Genomic DNA, 11,221 nt, shown 5'->3' on the forward strand with positions numbered 1-11,221 from the left:
AATACCACTTTCCCACCATTGTGCCATTCAAAATCTTAAGTGAAACCATTGTAAGTTGATGACTGTCTGTATTTGTTTATTTATTTTACTACTTTCCCTTTTTCTTTTAATGGTTGAAAGACATGATAAGGTAAAATATTATTGCCTAAAAATGCTCTGCTGCTCTGGAAAATAAAAAAGGCAGAAGTTTCCAAGAAATCGTTCAAGAGATATAAAAATCATATGAAAATGAGATAATTAAAGAATAAATCTGTAATTATGCATGTTGTAAAATACAAATAGGAGGCTGGAAGAGAGACTATAGATCACGGTGAAAATGAATGCAGAAATAAAGTAGGAATGGACATATTTACATAGGAGTTGTGAGATATAGTATCTTATTTTTGTTCAACACTAAATAGTTTTCAAGTCTAGCAGAGGACTTGGAAATTTTAAGCTACTCAACAGTGAATCTCAGAGATTTCTTCATTCATCTCACAGTTAGTCTTACATAAATACACAGCTCTGTAATGATTATATGTATCAATTTTTTTTTTCCAGTCAAGGAATTTTCCTCCTCCTGTTCATTTCTCTGAAAAATACCACTTGGTACTAGATGATGTAAATGACTATGATTGAACTGGTTACTTAGGGTAATAGGCTGACATCTTGTTTCAGCAATTAAACAATAAAAAGGATGTTCTTTATTAAGATATGAATTTGTTTCCTGAAGAAATTGGTTCTATAGATTTCCATAGCATTAAATATGTTGATAATTCAAATGCCTCATCACTGAACAAAAATGCTCAACCTCAGAGACTATCCTTGCACATAAATTTGTTTCTTATTTTCAGTTGACTTTGGCCAACTCATATCGAACACTGTTGGTAGATTTTTTTTTTCAACATGGCAATTCGAGGCTTTTAGCATGCCACAGCCACTTGGAAATAGCAAGGCAGTACATAAAGATAAATTCTGTGAGCTTTAATTCAAGAAGGAAAACGGAGATCCACTGGAATTGTGAAGAACGCTCCAGATCCCGAGGAGGAGAACGCTGGCAAACAGCCACCATAATGCTGTCCAGCTGATAAAAGTGAATGAAGTCCCAGCACATGAGAGGTAGAAGCTTCCCTCTGTGACTCACGTTTCCACTGGGGATCTGAGCAACCCAGGCTGAGAGAGAGCACTTTGTTTCTCTCAGATCCTGGAACTAACTTCGCGAGAGGCTTGGAGACACTGACAGAGACAGACACTGGAAAAAGCTACAGGCGTTTTCCCAGCCCCAGGACAGAGAACAGGACACCATTTTTAATTTGGGTGCATCTAAAGTCAGCCGTTCTTTGGCAACCCAGCAGCGTGGCCATGCAGGCATTTTAGTATTGGGACAGAGATTGGAGCACCTGCTCTGGGTCAGGGTAGGGTCCTCCACAGCCAGAACCGTGGAAAACATCTCAACACTAGGCACTGGAATTGTGCTTTCCCCAGTCACAGACCTTGGGCGAGAGGACAGCTGCTATGGCTGTGGTTTCTCCTGGGCAATGAGACTTTCAGCCAGGGCCAGCTTGATGAGGTAGAACTGGTCTGTGTGTGTTATTGCTGGGTGTCCCAGCCTACTTTCCTGAGACTGTGGTGTAGCAGAGCCTTCTTCATTCTACACATAAGCAGATCTCCAAGCATTTAAAGCACTTGCTCACATGGGCTAGCAGCCTAGCTTGCCCCTTCCTTCCTGTGCAGAGATCCTTGTGCAAGGGGACCATCTCCACTTCATGCCCAGGCAGATATCCAGGGATTCAGAGTGCCCATTAGTGTGATTCAGCAATTGGAGCGGCTCCATTCTTCTGGTGCAGAGATTGCAGTGCAGTGAGACCCTCTCTGCTTCACAGATTTCCAGGTATTTGGAGCACCTGCCTGAGCCACCCTGTCCTTCCTGTGCAGTGATAGTGGTGCAAGGAGACCCTCTCCACCCCACAACCAGGCAGATCTCCAGGAATTTGCAGCAGCCACTCTCCTGGATTAAGAGATTAGGCTGCCTCTGACACTCCTATGCAGAGAATTTGGGGCCAAGGAGGTTTCCTACCTCCATGCCGAGGCACGCCTCTGGACACTTGGTGGCTGCCCACTGGACTCTCCCTCAGAGCTGCTGCTTGTGCCTATCATTGGGGGACCTGTAGATGGACTTGCCAGGTCCAGCCCCACCCAGTGTTTTCCCAGTAAACAAGGATCAAGTATATACCCAGCCACACTGGCAGCAACCTGCTGTTACCCATAAGCGCCATCTTCTGGCTTGTAGGTCAAATATAATATACCCAGCCCAATTATATTTATACCCAGCCCAATATAAAACATGCAGACAACAGTGCACAAGGTTATGGAAGCAAAGCCAAAAGACCCTATCCAGCATTATCCTCAGTCACACCCTCTAGGGAGAAGAGGAAAGAGAAAGGGAAAGAAACAGAAAAAGATATATAGGGAAAGGAAGAAAAATAAAAAATCCGAGCTCCGGCTGGCAAGATGGCCGAATAGGAACAGCTCAGTCCGCAACTCCTAGTGAGATTGACGCAGAAGGTGGGCAATTTCTGCATTTCAAATTGAGGTACCCAGTTCATCTCATAGGATCTGGTTGGACAGTGGGTGTAGGCCACAGAGGACAAGCCAAAGCAGGGGGGGCAGTTGCCTCACCCGGGAAGTGCAAGGGGTCGGGGAACTCCCTCTCCTAGCCAAAGGAAGTCATTAGGGACTGCACCGTGACAAATGGTGCACTCTGGCCCAGATACTGCACTTTTCCCATGGTCTTCACAACCTGCAGATTGGAAGATTCCTTCCAGTGCCTATGCCCCCAAGGCCCTGGGTTTCAAGCACAAAACTGGGCGGCCATTTAGGCAGACACCTAACTAGCTGCAGCATTTTTTTTTTTTTTTCCCATAACTCAGTGGTACCTGGAATGCCAGTGAGACAGAACTGTTCACTCCCCTGGAAAGGGGGCTGAAGCCAGGGAGTCAAGCGGTCTGGCTCAGTGGGTCTCACCCCCACAGAGCCCAGCAAGCTAAGATCCACTGGCTTGAAATTCTCGCTGCCAGCACAGCAGTCTGAGCTCTACCTGGGATGCTCAAGCTTGGTTGGGGGAGGGTCATACACCATTGCTGAGGCTTGAGTAGGCAGTTTTACCCCCACAGTGTAAACAAAGCCGCTCTGAAGATCGAACTGGGTGGAGCCCATCACAGTTCGGTAAGGCCACTGTAGTCAGATTGCCACAGCTCAACAAGGCCACTGTGGCCAGACTGCCTCCTTTCTGGGCAGGGCATCTCTGAAAAAGTTTTAAAAAGCCAGCAGCCCCCGCCAGGGGCTTATAGATAAAACCCCCGTCTCCCTGGGACAGAGCACCTGGGAGAAGGCGTGCCTGTAGGTGCAGCTTCAGCAGACTTAAACGTCCCTGCCTGATGGCTCTGAAGAGAACAGCAGACCTTCCAGCACAGGGTTCACGCTCTGCTAAGGACCAGACTGCCTTCTCAAGTGGGTCCCTGACTTCTGTGTCTCCTGATTGGGAGACACCTCCCAGTAGGGACCAACAGATACCTCATACAAGAGAGCTCTGGCTGGCATCTGGCAGGTGCCTTTCTGTGACAAAGCTTCCAGAGGAAGGAACAGGTAGCCATATTTGCTGTTCTGCAGCCTCCGCTGGTGGCACCCAGACAAACAGGGTCTGGAGTGGACCTCCAGCAAACTCCAGCAGACCTGCATCAGAGAGGCCTGATTGTCAGAAGGAAAACTAATAGACAGAATAAAATAGAATCAACATCAACAAAAGGATGTCCCCTCAGAGACTTCATCTGAAGGTCCCAACATCAAAGACCAAAGGTAGATAAATCCACGAAGATGGGGAGAAACCAGCACAAAAAGGCTGAAAATTCCAAAAACCAGAATGCTGCTTCTCCTCCAAAGGATCACAACTCCTCACCAGCAAGGGAGCAAAACCCAATGGAGAATGAGCTTGACGAATTGACAGAAGTAGGCTTCAGAAGGTGGGTAATAACAAACTCCTCTGAGATAAAGGATCATGTTCTAACACCGAGTGCAAGGAAGCAAGAACCTTGAAAAAAGGCTAGATGAATTGCTAACTAGAATAATCAGTTTGAGAAGAACATAAATGACCTGATGGAGATGAAAAACACAGCACGAGAACTCCATGAAGCATACACAAGTATCAACAGTTGAATCAATCAAGTGGAAGAAAGGCTATCAGAGATTGAAGATCAACTTAATGAAATAAAGGGAGAAGACAAGATTAGAGAAAAAGGAATGAAAAGGAATGAACAAAGCATCCAAGAAATATGGGACTATATAGGACTATGTGAAAAGACCAAATCTACGTTGGATCTTGAGCAGGACTTTGATGTTGCTTTGAGTGCTGCAAACTTAGATGAAGGCCCTCATCCTCTAGCTGTAAAGCAGAGCCAAAGCAGCAACTTCTCTAAATCATGCCTTTATAGGAAACTTGAGAGCAGAGATTCAAAAGAAGTAAAAACCCATGAGGTGAGAGAGAAACTCTGGTTTTAAGGGTAGAGTCAGAATTCCCTGGTCATGACTCCATTTAGTGAGTTGATTATTGACCCAGGAATGGATGAAATCCTGATGAATTGGGTTTTATTGTGCTTCCTAGTATACTTTTTTTTTTTTTTTTTTTGCATTTTTTTGGCAGATTTCTTATTAGCCTTAACCATCTTGAGGCTGGGGATCTTGCCATAACTCAGTTTTTGGTAAGGGGTCTGTAGGTCCTGATGTCCTTTTGTGAGTAGAGTTGTTTTGTTTTGTGGTATTTTTTAAAGCAGGGTCTGGAGGCATGTGGCATAGCCTAGGAGGAGATATGAAGTGACCGAGTGTCCTTCTCTGTGTGGTATGAGCCAAATGGAAAGGCACCTGTACTGTGTGTGGCCTGAAGAACTTTGAGGAACCTAATTATTTCTTTTCTCCAGTGGAAGGTCATTAATTTATGGACATCCCAGAGGATTAGGTTGGAGAAGCCTGTACAAGTATTGAGTGGGCTACCTCTAGTAGCTTATCGATCTGTGTATCTCTTTCTTAGAAAGGGGAGCCTAAGAGAAGAAAGGTAGTATTTGCTTTGGAAAGATATTTCTCTATAGTCTAGACATTTCTATGGCCCAAAACATCTCATTCTGGGAAGGCTGTTGGGTTTTATACTTTTAATAATAATTTATTTTATGAAAGTCATGAATGTAATGAGATGTTAATTATAGCTTCATATACGTATTGATGAAAACAAAACTCTGGTGTACGCCAAGAGTCAAAGTCCATTTTAGTACAATATTATGAACTAAAGAGTAGGTAAGTTTGTTTCTCTCACACTAAAAGTAAATTGGTTTGGGAAATTTTTATGGATAACACAAGTAGACAGCATATTGACCAGTCAATTGCTTCATGGGAAGGGTAACATAAATATCTCTTTTAAATTAAAACCAGGGCAAGAGGCTGTGTTTGCCACAATGGGAACCATTTCACTGTTTCAGTTGGTGATCAGGAGCTGAAAGCTTTTCTAAATGGCCACAACAGAGAGACAAAGAACAAAGATTCTATGCAGAGGACACAAAACTTAAAATGTCTAGGGTTCATTTAAGATAAGAGTGACTTTAATTCCCTGTAGCAGTGCCTGTTATTCCATTTTAACAATATTTGTGAGCAGTAGGAGCTTTGATGGTTCCATTTAGTGTGACCAACCACTGACGCTTTGATTTTTTCTGAAACTGTTTCAAAATACTAATTTTTCAAATAAATCAGGGACTATAAGGCACTCAAGGGAGGAAATATAGGCAGGGTCATTTTAAATAAAGGTAGGGTCATCTTTAAGACTGGTGGTTGTGTCTCATGCCTGTAATCCCAGCACTGTGGGAGACCAAGGCAGGTGGATCATGTGAGGCCAGGAGTTCCAGATGAGCCTGGCCAACATGGCCAAACCCTGTCTCTACTAAAAATACAAAAATTACCTTGGCATGGTGGCAAACACTCATAGACCCAGCTATTTGGAAGGCTCAGGCAGGAGAATCACTGGAATGCAGAAGGCAGAGATTGCAGTGAGCTGAGATTGCACCACTGCACTCCAGCCTGGGCAACAGAGTGAGACTCCATCTCAAAAACAAACAAAACCAACAGCAACAACAACAACCACAAAAACCCACTGCTTTAAAACTTAAAAGTGACCACTGTTATTTCCATAAAGTATTCTAGGGTGATTTCTGTCTCTTGAAATGTCTCCAGTTTGCTGGGAATTTAGGTTTTACAGCTGTTGCAGCTAATAACCTATAGGAACATATGTGGTCCCTTGTCCAACTCTCAGACACGATGATGGGAGTTGGGTATCCTTAAAAATGGTAAAAGCCTTGAGTGTAACATCTGCTTCCTCTAAGACTCTGTGAAGCTCTTATTTTGAAGCACGGAATCTTTAAAACCCTCCAGTCTAGGTTGGACACGGTCTTGGTATTGGAAAAGAAATCAATTATATATCCTGAGCGAAGTGTTCCTTGGATGAATGACCTTTACTGTAAAGTAACTGCTTTTTTTATGTAACTAGGAATAACCTGATTGGTTTTGGCAGTTGGACTCTGCTTGCTCTGTGATTCAGTAGTCAGACACATAGTCTAATGCAGGCAGAGTCACAGGCGATGGCAAATCCGGCAACTGTATAGAACAGTATGTTGGCTGAGAGTGTGGGCTCCGAATTCTAGGGTTGGAAACGTGGATTCACTGCGTACTAGTTCTCAGCAAAATGAAGAGAGTAATTGTACTTCTTGGTAGGAATGCTGTGAGCATAAATCAATATAAAAGCACGTAAAACAGTTTTTGAAAAGCAGCAGTTTATTGATGATTCAACTAACTTACAGTGATATCCTTGGGAGTAAATGTGGTCTGGAAAATAGATTTTTAGGGTCATTGCTTGAATGAGATTATATAATCATATAAATGCCCAATATGTTTTTTTGTTATAACTCCCCTGTCTGCTACAATAGTTCACACTGAACTGAATCTTCCCATATGTAACTTTACTAATTCAAACTTGAATAGTCCTCAAAGCCCATACATTTTAACTACCTGTTCAAATGATTGGTTATTTAAGACAAAAACTATGTGACTGGGGGTAGACTGCAAGATCCTATTAAAAGAAGTATCATTTGTAAGAGTGAATCAGTCTCAGGCATTGAATATGTATTTATCTAAGTGAAGCACACAGCTGCTTAGGTTTCAGTCTGCAGACCCAGGAAAGCATTGTTCCAACTGAATGTCAAACCTAAGTGCTGAGAATTTGTTTTTAATCACTGTGAGTGTCCTAAAATGGCTTGGTTCTCCATCGTGAGGCCAATTACACTGGACTTTAATTTCCCAATCTCCACCTAAGTTTTTCTTTTTTAGTAACAGAGAGTGATATGGCTAGGCTTTGTGTGCCCACCCAAATCTCCTCTTGAATTGTATTGCCTAGGTGTTGAGGGAGAGAGCTCGTTGCAGGTGATTGGATCGTGGGGGTAGTTCCCCCCATGCTGTTCTCGTGATAGTGAGTGAGTTCTGAAAAGATCTGGTGTTTTATTCAGTGTTTGGTAGTTCCTCTCTTGCTCTCCCATCTCTCGCCTGCCACCATGTAAGAAATGCTTGCCTTCCCTTTTGTAATGATTGTAAGTTTCCTGAGACTACCCTAGGCTTGCAAAATTGTGAGCCAATTAAACATCTTTCCTTCATAAATTACTCAGCCTTGGGTATTTCTTCATGGCAATGTGAAAATGAACTAATACAGAGAGTTAGTTGTTTTAGGGCTATTAAGGGCCTAGGAATAAAAAGCAGTGGCTTTGTTGTTGTTAATTCTCCCCTTCCATCTGTAATGCACAATAAAGATGATTGGCTTTTTTGCAGGTTATTCTTGATGAAAAGGACAATACCTTCAAGGATATTTTATATATTTGTTGGTAGCCTAGGGAAAATAAACAAAGGGATCATTCTTACTGAATTTTAAAACAGAAATGGCTCATCAAACGGCTCCATGGGGCTGTCTTTGGGTTTATCCCCTTGACAGGAGGTAATATGATATTTGAAGTGGTGACTGGGAGGCTGCCCTCAGAGTAAGCTCTAGGTCACTCCTCAGCATGAGGACTTTTTCTCTCCATCTGTTACTCCACTTCTTTGTTCTCTAGATCTCCAGCTTGAGAGATAGTTTACAATTTCTATCTTAATTTTTTCTCAACACCGTTCTTCCCAACCTGTGCTTAACATTTCAAAATAATGCTCTCTCCCTTTGTCATCTTGAAGAGTTTATAGAGATGATGGTTATATTTTTATGAAAAAAGTTTCTCATGGCTTTCCCAAATGAAAAGCGAATCAGTACAAAGAGCTGCGTGTAGAAAATGTAGGACCTTCTGTAAGCTGAGTATGGCACCAAAGTATCTTCCTATGAGAACTGGGAAGTGCACCGATCTTGCACAAGAAGACTTTTCAAAATGGAAGCCAGGCATGGTACTAAAGACCGTGTATCAGGAACAAGTTCATGAAAATAATATCATGAGAAGTGCAATCATGCCATGCTTTTAAGGAGATAGCATCAACTGAAAAGTAGCTCTCCTTCTTTGGAAACCTTGGCCATGTCTAACGTCTTGGCTGACCTGCTGTTCATGTGCTTGCTACGTGCTGCTGAGGACATATTGGGGGGGCACTTTTGATCTTAGATGAATCAATGTATCAGAAATGTATCTGAGCAATACTCAGAAAGGTCTGGCTTCTATTTCAAAGCTCCTGGTGAAGACAGCCTAGGGGGCTGGATAAATAACTTATCATAGGAAACTAGGTTAGATTCAATAAGTAGGACAACAATTTGAAGTAGGCTAATAGCATCTTTTTGTTCTCTTCTATAGAAATGGAGACTAACATATCAGATGTACCTGTATAAAGGTGCCAGGTATAGCATCTCAGCTGTCTTGTTTTGGAGTTGGGAGACCACATAAAATAATTTGAATTTTTTGGAGGGGTTCTTAATTTTTCATTATTGTTATTGTGGGATATATCTCTGTTCCAGAACCTAATAAGATGGCAGACTAGGAAAAATGTTAATTCAAAATGAAAGTGTCTACACTGTAGTTAACTTTGGCTGGAAATGTTAATTAGTAGAGGAGAGGAATTGACACAGAAACATAGTAGAAATAGGGCCTAAGAAATGTCAGATAAATAATTGTTTCCTCAAAATACAGAAACTCCTGAAAATAGCGTATACTATTCTCTGACATAAGTCCTTAGGAAAAGGCGAAATAAGAATTAATGGAAAATTCACTTTCACAATGCAGCCTGTATTCAGAAGCTGAAAATAGGAGAATGGTTCTAATTGCACTAAAGCTTCTTTCTGGAACAGTGAAACCATTTTCTTGAATAGGGATAAATAAGAGAGGTCTTTTTCTTCTTCTTCTTCTTTTTTTTTTTTTTAGATGGAGTCTCACTCTTGCCCAGGCTGGAGTGCAGTGGCACGATCTCAGCTCAGGGCAACCTCCCGTCCCGACTTCAAGTGATTCTCCTGCCTCAGATTCCCAAGTAGCTGGGATTACAGGCATGTGCCACCACACCCGGCTAATTTTTGTATTTTCAGTAGAGATGGGGTTTTGCCATGTTGGCCAGGCTGGTGTCAAATGCCAGATCTCGGGTGATCTGCCTAAAGACGGCAAACATATACAATAGTTGGAAATCCTCATCTAGTCTTCTCCCATGATCATACATTCTTGTTAGTAATGTATTAATCCAATAGCCCCCTACACCAAAACTGATACATGACAGGCCCTGCCCTTGAAGCTGTGCATACACTGTGAATAGGGCAGGTCTAATCCCTGCCCCTGTGAACTTTCCACGTAGTGAGAAAGAGAGATTTTAAACAAATAATTACAAATGGGATGCCTGATATATAAAGGAAGTTACAGGTTTTATGGGAGCATGAGGCTTAGAGACATGGTTCCAGGAAATGATCTCTGGATAAAGAGCTGAAGAAAAAAAAGAAAACCTTGAAAAATACTGATACCCCAGTCCGAATTAATATAGAGGAGTGCCGTCCCTTCTCCAAGGCCACCACTAGCTCACAAAATGCCTATGCGTGAATTAGAGAATGTGGCTCTTGCTATCCTGGCTGGCTCAATGGCGCACCCCAGTGGCCCACCTTTGTGTGTGACCCAAATGGCACGTCCACAAAGTGTGTCCCTTCTCCACGGGGCAGGTTTTGTTTTATCAAAAACACTATTTCACCGAATTTAGCTAATGGAGAAAATATAGGTTGAAGTTACTCACATTTCAAAAGATTGTAGACAAGTCAAGATTAATTAAGTCCTGGTTAAAGATAATTAAAGATTTAACAGGAAAAAAGAAAAAGTGAACATGTTTCAATTTCTTATGATAAAAATATAAATGACATATGATTCCTCACTCTGAAAATCTAACTCTAAAAAGAACATGTTTCTAGTTGACTTTTGTTGTTCTACCCAAAAGGAAGCCCAAACATCAGAAACTTCTCTACTCTATTGTGAAGTGGAGAGAAGACCAGGTGGAAGAAAGGAATGACCCAGAAGCACAGAACAATCTGTAGAGATGACGATGAGGGTTGCATTTGCACAGCGGAAATGTGTGCATCACAGCTGCAATAATGAAAGCAAGGGATAGAGGTGGGAGGCAAAGCTGGAAACACTCGCAGAGACCAAATCATGGAAGACTATGTTGGTATGCAAGCTGTGGTGTAAATTTTAATACAGTTTATATCTATCTGGTTTAAAAGGTGTCATGCTTATATAGGGTAGAAATACAATACCAAATTACTAACAAAGAGCTTATAAGAAAAACAACAGGAATCTGCCCAAACCCTACTCCCTCTTTATCTCCCCTGTTTCTCTACTCTTTCAATCCTACTCTCCCTAAGAAACTATTTCAAAACTTAAAAAGCAAGCCTTTTACTTCTCTTTATTTTTCTTTTCTGTTCCTTCTTTTCTTCCTTTCTTTTTCTCTCCCTTTCTCTCTCTCTCCCCTTCCCTCCCTCCCTCCTTTCTTTCTTTCTTCCTTCCTTCCTTTCTTCATTTCTTTCCTTTCTTTCTTTCTCTTTCTTTCTTTCTTTCTTTCTTTCTTCTTTCCTTCCTTCCTTCCTTCTTTCTCTTTCTTTCTCTCTTTCTTTCTTTCTTCCTTCCTTCCTTCCTTCCTTCCTTCCTTCCTTCCTTCCTTCCTTCCTTCCTTCCTT

The sequence above is a fragment of the Piliocolobus tephrosceles genome, chromosome 8 (assembly GCF_002776525.5).
Source record: "Piliocolobus tephrosceles isolate RC106 chromosome 8, ASM277652v3, whole genome shotgun sequence".
In the NCBI taxonomy this organism is placed as follows: domain Eukaryota; kingdom Metazoa; phylum Chordata; class Mammalia; order Primates; family Cercopithecidae; genus Piliocolobus; species Piliocolobus tephrosceles.